We start from the raw sequence: 9,865 nt of genomic DNA on the forward strand, positions 1-9,865 counted from the left end.
TCTGCCTCTGCCTCTGCCTCTGCCTCTGCCTCTGCCTCTGCCTCTGCCTCTGCCTCTGCCTCTGCCTCTGCCTCTGCCTCTGCCTCTGCCTCTGCCTAGCCATGTTCATTCAGATCTCGAAATTGTACACCCAGCTGCTCATCTTTCCACCACCCCTTCCCTGCCGACACAATTCTGCTTACCAAGCCATGGGTCAAAACAGCAAAATATCCCCCAAAGAAAGATGATGGAATCAACCACTCACCTACCCCCTTGCTAAGTTTTAACAAGAGCTACCAAAAGTTCCACCTTTTTGTTATTGGGTTTTATTCTTCATTTACTTTAAAAACAGTAGGAACATTTGAGTGGCACATTTCCTCCACTACAGTATGAAACACATATTTTAAAAATTGGGTATTCTGTTTTCACATGATGTCTAGTTATCTATAGCTCTTGACATTTTGAATTCAATTTTATTTTAAACACACCTAAAAATTAAATCATTTTATTTACATGTTGCAAAAGCTGTTTTTCCACTTTCATGCTTAATATTTGTAAATGAAACTGGAGAAAATTCTTCATGTGATATAAATATATTTCATACAGACACATCACATGCAATTTTGAGGTGAGCACTTTAATATGACTCTGTAAATTGCTAGTTAAGATTGATTACTGCTGAAGCATTATCCTAAAAGTACCCAGCTAAACTTGTAAAATCCACCAACTTGTACTCACATAAAAATATCACTTAGGGCCCATCTAGATCAACACAGCACCACTGCCCACAGAAGGTAAAAGTCAACTCTCATTTCTAATAATATACCAGGCAAAAGAGCTTTCCTTCAAGTGGAATAACTTAAGTAAGAGGAAGTGAGTCAAAGCAGATGAAAGCAGTTTCTACAGAAGTAAAGCCAGATGAAATATTAGCAATTTGATCTAGATTAGCCTATTGTGCATAATGCAGTCAATGTGAGGGATGAGGAAACTTCCAAGCAGCAAAACAACTGTCAGCATCCCCATGGGCTCCTGTGCTTGGACATTCGGGCACCAGCTGGCGGTGCCTCTGGTTTGGAATTCTTAGGAGGCAGAGCTTTGCAGAGGAAGTGAATCTCTGCCTTCCAGTCTTCATGCTTCAGAGCCCAGCCCTACTTCCTGTCAGGTTTCTGACTGTAAGGCACTGTGAACTGATGTTTCTGATTCCTGTTTGGTCAAGCGGATGAAGCATTGGGACAGTGAGCGGCAAAGGCACACAGTGGGGTGAGCAGAGAGAGGGTGTACATGCACAGGTAACCTGAAAGGCTAACCAACCAGTTGAATACATCCATCAGGCAAGTGGGAGTCCATGGATGTCTATGGACAAGTGTCTTCTTCCCACGAGCTCCATCAGGGAAAGCAAGGTGGCAGAACCTAGTGAATATGCCAATCCCTAGAATTGGGTCTGTTCAGAAAGCTCGGTAGTCAGTTACCACCCCGCTCCCTCATTGTATATTAGCTTTAATTGGTGGACTGGAGCCTTGTTGCAGTTGCTTGGCCTAGAAGAGCAACCACAGACCTCAAGAAGAATGCTGCATTCAGTGTGAAGGTCACACACATGGAGGGAGGGAGGGCAGTATCTAGCTCTGAAGTTGGGATCACTTATCTTGGGCAGGGGTGGCTGAGATCGTTACATAAGTCTAAAGATAGGCACACATATTTGAATGGCTCCTTATACCACTACATCCATGGTGGTTCATTTTCCTCTTCCTCCTCTTCCTCCTCTATTTTCTCCTCTTCTTCCTCCTTCCTTTCCCCTCTTCCTCACACACATATGACATACATTAGCACGCGTGATGATTGATATTGACTGCTAAATTGACACGACCTAGAATCACATGAAAGAGATGTCTCTTTGATTGCCTGGGAGTGGTTATCTAAAGCTTAGTTGCGGTACGAAGAGCTTCCTTGGAAGGGAGAAGTGTTGTTCTATTGGGTTGGGTCTCAGACCTCATCAAAGGGAGAAGGTGAGCTGCTGAGAAAGGCGTTCATTCTTCTCTGCTGCCTGAATGTTGCTGCCACACGTCCAGCTGCCTCAAGTTCTCGGGGACATTATTTTCCTAATGTGATGGGTTGTAACCTCGAACACTGAGCCAATGTAAACATGTGTTTCTCCCTTAACTTGCTTGGATTGGGTTATTTAATCACAGCAATGGAACTGCCTTCATGAGACATTGATGGGGGCACCAGTGAGGGCTGAGGGAGGAACAATTTACCTGGCAGAAACCAGGCATCTGATGTCTGGTCTAGCTCTGCCCCTGGTTAGATATGCCAAACCAGGAAGGGCATGACGTCACTCCAGCCATAGTGTCCTCATAGGTATAAGACTAAACATCAAAAGCCTGGAATGTCTCTCCTGGTGCTCATAGCTGATCTTGACAAAGTAATAGTAATTCTGCAATTTCATAATTTAATATTCTCATCTTCAGTTCCATCTGCCTGCTGACCTCAAGAATGTAACCCGTTAAATTTGGAATAAAAGAGCTTAGACGTTAAGTTTCCCCTTTGAAATGAAACATGAAATCAAAGTGGGGAGAAGGTTCTTTCTGTTCACATTCGCGTCGGACACAGGAAAGCCCCGTCCCTGTTCAGGAAAGACAGCATGTCTTCTATTCACTCTGCCTCCCTGCTCACTTTCTCTCAAACTGAGGGGGAAGGGGGAAACTGTGTTTTGAAAGCAAATGACATTTTCCTTCTGTCTAAATCACAGTAGTTTAAAGAATATTTTAACTTTCCACCCATTTTCCTAAATAAAGTGAACCATGGGTCATGGTCATCTTTGACACCAAGCTATTTGTAGATATGTCTAGCCAGCCTGATTCCAATCTTACAACTTGAAAAATCCCTCTTTCTGTGTACCAGCAATGTTTTCTGTGAAACCCTGTAAATTTTCCTTCCTTTTGTCCCCAGTCTCCAAGGAACAATGTCTGACTGGCAAAGGTTTCTTTTGTAGAATCGTATCTCAGTAAGTTAAATGCAACCTGAACAAGACTGAGGACTGCATGAAAAAATTCTGATTTTCTTTAAATGCATGAACTGGAAAAAGTTGCTGTACAATTCAAACCACTTTCCTAGACTACATAATACCATTCTCTGAGTTATAACAGTCTGTGTACCGCCTTGGTACTTTTAGCACATTTTGAAATAGTTGGAAATAATCTAACATTGCAATATGGCCATTCTTTCCTTTTCATAAGTAAATCTTTCTGGGTGCCTTGTACACAGAAGTCACTGTATCGTGAGTGCTGTGAATATGAGAACCAGTTTCCAACTCTGACATTCCAGAGCTGATATCCTGGTCCTAAAAGCCAGTATGTCCTAGAAAGTGGCTAAAGACAGATAATTTGGGAAGTTAACCATGAATTAATCCATTAAAATGGGGAGGGGGTTGGTTTCAGACTTTAATCTGAATTTAATAAGCCCTCTCTATGACTTTAAAGCATACTTTAGTTTAAGAACCTTGGCTCTAGAGTTGGGATCGCCACACTGTGACCAGAGGCCAAATCTGGTATGTTTTTTAAAAATAAATTATTATTAGAACACAATTTGTTTTCATATTATCTAGAGTTGCAACAGAGACTGTCTGACTCACAGAGCCTAAAATATTTACTTCCTGGCCCTTGATAGAAAACGTTTGCCAACCCTGATCTCATGCAGAGGAGGTGGTGAGGGCCTGATACTTAGTTCCAACAGTGAGGCTGACTGCTTCTATCTACACCTCCCAGGGTATATAGTTCATCTGTTTTTCAGTACATTCATCTGTAGGGTGGTAACAGGAGCAGGTCTCACCACAGTCAGTAAATGTGAGAGGTCAGCTCATCTTATTGGCATTCACACCATCACCTGGTCACTGGAGAATACCCTTACATGTTACTATCAGTAAATGAAAGACACAATGCATGGATTCTTCACGGGCATAGCCATGGTCTCTTGGTATTCATAATTTAATTTATCCCTCCCCACCTTTGAGCAAGTATCACATTTTGTCTGTGCATCTTTTGCAGTTCCATGAAGTAGAACACAATTTACTCAAGCTGTAAGTGGAGCAATATTCCATGTTGGCAGACCCTGGAAGATCTCATACAGTACTACAGGGTATGTTAGGATGACAGGGTTCCCTGGGGGCAGGTTCTGGCAACAGAAACATTACTGTAGGTTTACTCTGGCATGGTCAGACAACAACACATGCTCTCATGGAGCTGGGAAGCTGGAATAAAGGTATATGAGCAATGGTCAGAATGTGTTGGTGCCACTCAGTGGGGAATCCTTTCTTGGTCATACTGCCAGCCTCCTCCACCACTCTCTTTTGTTTCTGAGTACAGCTGTGAGATTGTAGAGGTGTCTATAACCCTGGAATTTAGGAGGCAGAGGTAGGAAGATCCAGTCTGAAGCTAGCCTGCTGTTTAGGGATGTGTGTATGTGTGTGTGTGTGTGTGTGTGTGCACGCGCGTTGTGAGTGTGTATATGCTGTGTAGTATATATGTGTGTATGTGTGGTATGTATGTGAATATGTGTGTGTGGTGTTTATGTGAGTGTGTATATGGTGTGTAGTGTATATGTGTGTGTGTATGTGTGGTGTGTATGGGAATATGTGTGTGGTATGTATGTGAGTGTGTGGAGGTGTAGAAGTATCTGTGTAGTGTAGGTATTTGTGTATGTGAGTATGTGCATGAGAGATGCAGGTATGTATGTGTGTATGAGAGAGGTTTTTGTGTTTTGGGTATGTGAGTCTGTGTGTGAGAGGTGTATGTATGTATATGTGTGTATGAGAGGTGTGTGTGTGTAAGAGAAAAAAGGAAGCAAAAGAAAGAAAGGGGGAGGGAGAATATGAATGTAGATATCCCCTAAAGAAATAAATTTAAACATTGTCAGAGCCTATTAGTAATAAGCATAACACTTTAAAAGTCAATTGATAAAGTCAATGTTTTTCCTATTCTGAATAAGGGAGCAGATGTGAGAAGTCTCCTGGACTGTGAGGCACTGCTGGAAGCACGAGAACCTTAGAGAGAGACAGGAAGACCACCAGGCACTGACATCTTTGTCCTCTCAGGACTGTCAGGACCACACATGGCAGTTGATATTTCCTTAATTTTTAAAATAGTTTTTAATTTTAGAGAGCTGTATTCATGTATGCAATGAAGCATGATCATACATACCCCATTTCCCTCTCCAACTTCCCCCTGTATCCATCTCTAATCCCCCTCCTAATTTCATGTCTTTTCCCTCATTTATTTAAATTAGGATTTCCCAGTACAACATATTCTGATTCCAGTTTCCACTCCTCCATCTTACACTTCCTATTTCCTCTTCTCCTCTTCTTCCATCTGGATCCATCCTGTTTCTGTCTCTTAGAAAATGAACAGGCTATTTAGGGATAATAATAAAGTCAAATAAGATAAAACAAAACTGGAAGTCATAATATGTATGCAAAACCTGTAAGGTAAAATTAAGTAAGCAAATAAACAAGCAAGCAAGCAAACAAAACAATCGAATAAATAAATAAATGTAAAAATAAATAAAAAGCCCTGACAACAAACATTATGAGACAAGGAACCTTTATAAAATGCCATTGAATTCATTTCCTGATGGTCACCGACTACTGGGCATGGCACCTACCCTTAAGAATGGATTGTTTGACCAGCCAGACTCCCTTGGAGAAAAGTATATTTTCATTTGCAAGTGGTTATTGACTGGAGATAGCTTCAGGGTTCCGCATGGGGGCCTGTACCCACATCTCCTTTCAGCGGTAGGAGGTGATGACTTTTAATAAGTATGCAGCCTGCTCGTCAAATTCTCTGAGGAGCTTTTCCGAAATCACAGGTCTGCACTCCTTCCCCCGGCTACTGTTTGTAGAAGGACAGCGATGGCTTCCGAAGGTTAGAAAAAGTCTCCAGATACTTCTGGTCAGTCCAATTAGTTCAGGATTATCACTGTCTCTGCCAAGGCGGCAATGGAGATTAACATCGAATTCCATTGTATGCTTATTAACGTTTAGTGTGTTGAGACTTGTAGAAGCAATTCGGTGTAGCAGCGAAGATAAATGGTTTGGAGTGAGAACTATATACTCCTGGATTCCTTAGGTTTATGATTTAGTTCATAGAGGTCTTTCTGTTTTTCTCTGAATGACATGCTCAAAATTATAAAATGACTTTGTCTGTTGAGCTTCAAACGCCACAGTCACTCATTAAAGATTTCTCTTAGAGATCTCAACATGAACACCAATCCTGCATCTGAGATGTCTTCTGTTACAAAACAAATTTGTTATCTATCAGTCTCAATAGACACAGATCTCTCTTTTCTAACTCTCATTGGCACAGAGCATGGAGTACCATGCTCCCATGACAATGGTTCCTAGATCTCAATGGTTCCTAGCTCTGTTTTCCAACCTATTGACACCAGCATCAATTTTGTGTCTGGATGTTTAAGAGCTAGTTTACATTGCATGGTGTTCATAAAGATACTTCTCACAAACTCTCTCATTGATCCTTCTCATCTTGCCTCTTGGCTAGGTCAATCATCTTCTGGTTGGATTCGTCACTCCCACATCTCCACATATACTGAAGGTGCACAGTGATGCTGGAGAGAACCCGCCAGTATGAGATGGGGTTCATCTCGGAACAACCATAAGCATCATAGGGAGCCATAGAAGACTTATAAAAAAGTGTAGGATGGCTCCCTGGGAAGTTCATTTTCCGCAGGTGGATCACATTTATTCTGTAATCCCCTTTCTTCTTTTCTAACATTCATACCTCTGCTCCACAGGAAAATCTTGCACATGCCCTGTTAGTTAGGAAACCAGAAATCCTCAGAAGATTGGGTCTCTTTGTAATCCATAAAGATTCTGCCTGGTTTCCCTTAGGTGTCCACTATCTCTTGGTAATTCTAGGAGGGTCCTGCTCTCTCCAAATACAAATCCCATGGCTTCTTAGTTCAGCAAGACCTTTGTCCTGGGATTACCTTGTTTTGCTACTACATAGATACTCTGACCCCAGCCATAGATGCATTTCAAGCAATGTAAAACCATTCTTCCAGTGACCCACTTTAAAAAATAGCCCTCTGTGTGCATGTCCTTCCAGCTGCTACAGACTCTTTATTTCTCTTCAGGACAAAACCACTTTAATGAGCTTCCTGCACCGACTCTCTGTGCTTCCTTTCTTCCCATTAACCCTCTTTATTGAATTATGAAATCTTTTGAGGATTCAGAAAAGGGTACTAATCTAATGAGCATCCACCAAAGCTACCCTGTTTGATCTTAACATTTTCAATATCTGTACTATTTCTTATTTTTATTTTAATGGAAAAACAAGATCACATATAAAATGGGTGGCCTTTGTGTGCCTCCCTTCAGAACTGGAAGTCATAAATTTAACATTTATCATGTATGGGCCATTTAGCTATGGTGCCTGTATCCATAAATTATTCAGGTAAGTTATTTGGGATTAGTTTTTATTAATAAGCTGACAGTAGTCTGTATGTCCCCCTTGCCCATGTGGTGTAGTAGAATGTACATTTTCAACATTATAAGAATCCCCAAAATGTGTTCCTGAGTGACTTTAACAAATCACACTTCCAAAGTCGTTTTTATTTTTAGCAATATCTGGTGTTGGTTTATATTGCCAGATGGCTCAATTATGGGCAGTCTGACCACAATTATTAAATGGCCCCTTAGTTTAATTGGCTTTTGTGATTTTAGGAAGGTTGCATGATCGTATTCTGCCTATTAGCCATTGAATGCCTACGCCATTTATTTATGTTTTTGCAGTGCTTCATTCTTTCCCAGTGGGTTGGTTGGAGAGTGAGAATATGCACTCCCCCCGCCCCCACCTTTTGTTATTTGTGTGCACTGTAAGCTCCCTTGAGCAAGGGTTTGCTTTTTAAGTTGTGTATCCTTGCATGGAAGATCTAGATTTTAATGTGGTTTCCTGCATTGATTTTTTTTTTCTTTATGATTGGTCTTTGTATCTTATTCTAAGAATTGCTTCCCTAGCCAGAGGTCATATGGATGGCTGCTCATATGTTCTCCTAAGTATTTTTAATGTTTTGTTTTTTAATTTTTGCCTTAATCCACTTTAAAGCTATTTGTATGAATGGCTTGACGGGAGTGACTCAGTCAATATTTCCACATCTGGAGAGTCAATTGCCTTAGACTGTTTTGTTGAGTCTCTCCTCTCATAGCAAGCCACACACCACCTTTGTTTAAAGCCTACCTTGGCCATTAATGGACTTTATGCTATGTTGTTGCCTTTGTTGACCCCTGGACTGATATTTCAATGTTTTACCTTCTTTGACTGCATAAACATTATTCAATGTCTCGTACCAACCTTTGTCATCGTCAACAAATATTTCCCTTTGTTTCTGGAATATTTCTCCTGCTTTGTTTAATAATTATAGGTCTTCTTAAGTTACACAGAGAAGCCAAATGGATAAAATGATGAAGGACGAATGTGGGGTGTGTTCAGGATGCAATATCCCACATGGTTCTTTATGCCAGTTCACCCAGGCATGGTGAGACTTTCTAAGTTTACTCATGGTGGATGCCTTCCAGAATGTTCTCTTTATTCTGTGACTCTGTCTATTTTCCTAAGGGTTTGTAATAAAGACCATTGTATCCTCCACAGTTAAAAGTTCATCCTTTTAAAATCATTATTTCAGTGTTTAAGAAAAGTATCCATAAGAAAGATCCTTCTTTTGATTTTTTAAAAAAATCTTTTCTAAAGCATGAATAATAAAATATTGAAATTGTCTTTTTTTCTTTATTCCACAGACTACAGAGAGAGATCCAGCCAGAAGTGGCCCCCACCTGCCCCTCACTGACCTTCACTTGGAAACTTACTGACTGGATAGTTTTGTTAAGGTTATACATTGATTTGGGTTGCCATTCCTTATTTAGTATTTAGAACCCAAATTTACACGGAAGCTATGTAGGTTTCCAGAGGAATCCTGTTGTCTTAATCTGTCTTAAAAACCAAACCAAACACATTTTATGTGATGTGTCTTTGCAGTCTCCTAACACTTACAGTCTGCTCTGCTAACTTGACACTAAGTTCTGTACATCCATCTTGCTCTGTTCTTTTTCTGACTTTTAGAGACACATAACTGAGCCTGATTCCATTCTTTTATGTGTTTACAGCTACATTTTCCTGTGTCCCTTTACTTGGATCATAGAAACTTTGAACGTTGGCTTTTCACTGGATCAAAATGTTGGAAGACTTCTGAATGGTAAGCTCGTTGTAATGACGTTCTGGATGGAAATGAAGAAGATGTTGGAAGCAAGAGGGAAGGCACCTCCTTGTTAAAAGAAGGCAAAGGCCTCAGCTGAATTGTGTCTCTACCTTAGTGCTTTGTGGACAGCGGAGGGTAAGGACAGTGAGAAACCACCTGGTGATATTAGTCTACTTATTCATCATGATCCCAAATGGGTCAGGATACAGCACTTGTTTAGGGAGTGGTTTAGTTAGTTCTTTGATGCCATGATAAATAACATGATCAAAAGGAAATTGGGGAAGAAAGGGTTTATTTCATCTCACATTTCTAGTTCATCACTGAGTGAATTGAGAGCAGTCACTCAAGATATGGGTCTGGACGTAGAAACTTAAAACAGAAACCATGGATGAGTGCTGCTTACTGGCTTGCTAGCTCTTTGGCATCTTCTCAACTACCTTTTGTACATAGTCCAGGACCACCTCTGTAGGAATGGTACCACTCACACTGGGCTGGGACCTTCTATCTTAATCATTAATCAAGAAAATGCCTCACTGATATGCCATAGGCCCATCTGAGGAAGGCAGTTTCTGGCAATTCTGGTTGTGTCTGCTGGCAATAAAGACTTGTCAGCATAGTGAGTCTTTCA

The sequence above is a fragment of the Mus caroli genome, chromosome 15 (genome assembly GCF_900094665.2).
Source record: "Mus caroli chromosome 15, CAROLI_EIJ_v1.1, whole genome shotgun sequence".
Taxonomy (NCBI): Eukaryota; Metazoa; Chordata; class Mammalia; order Rodentia; family Muridae; genus Mus; species Mus caroli.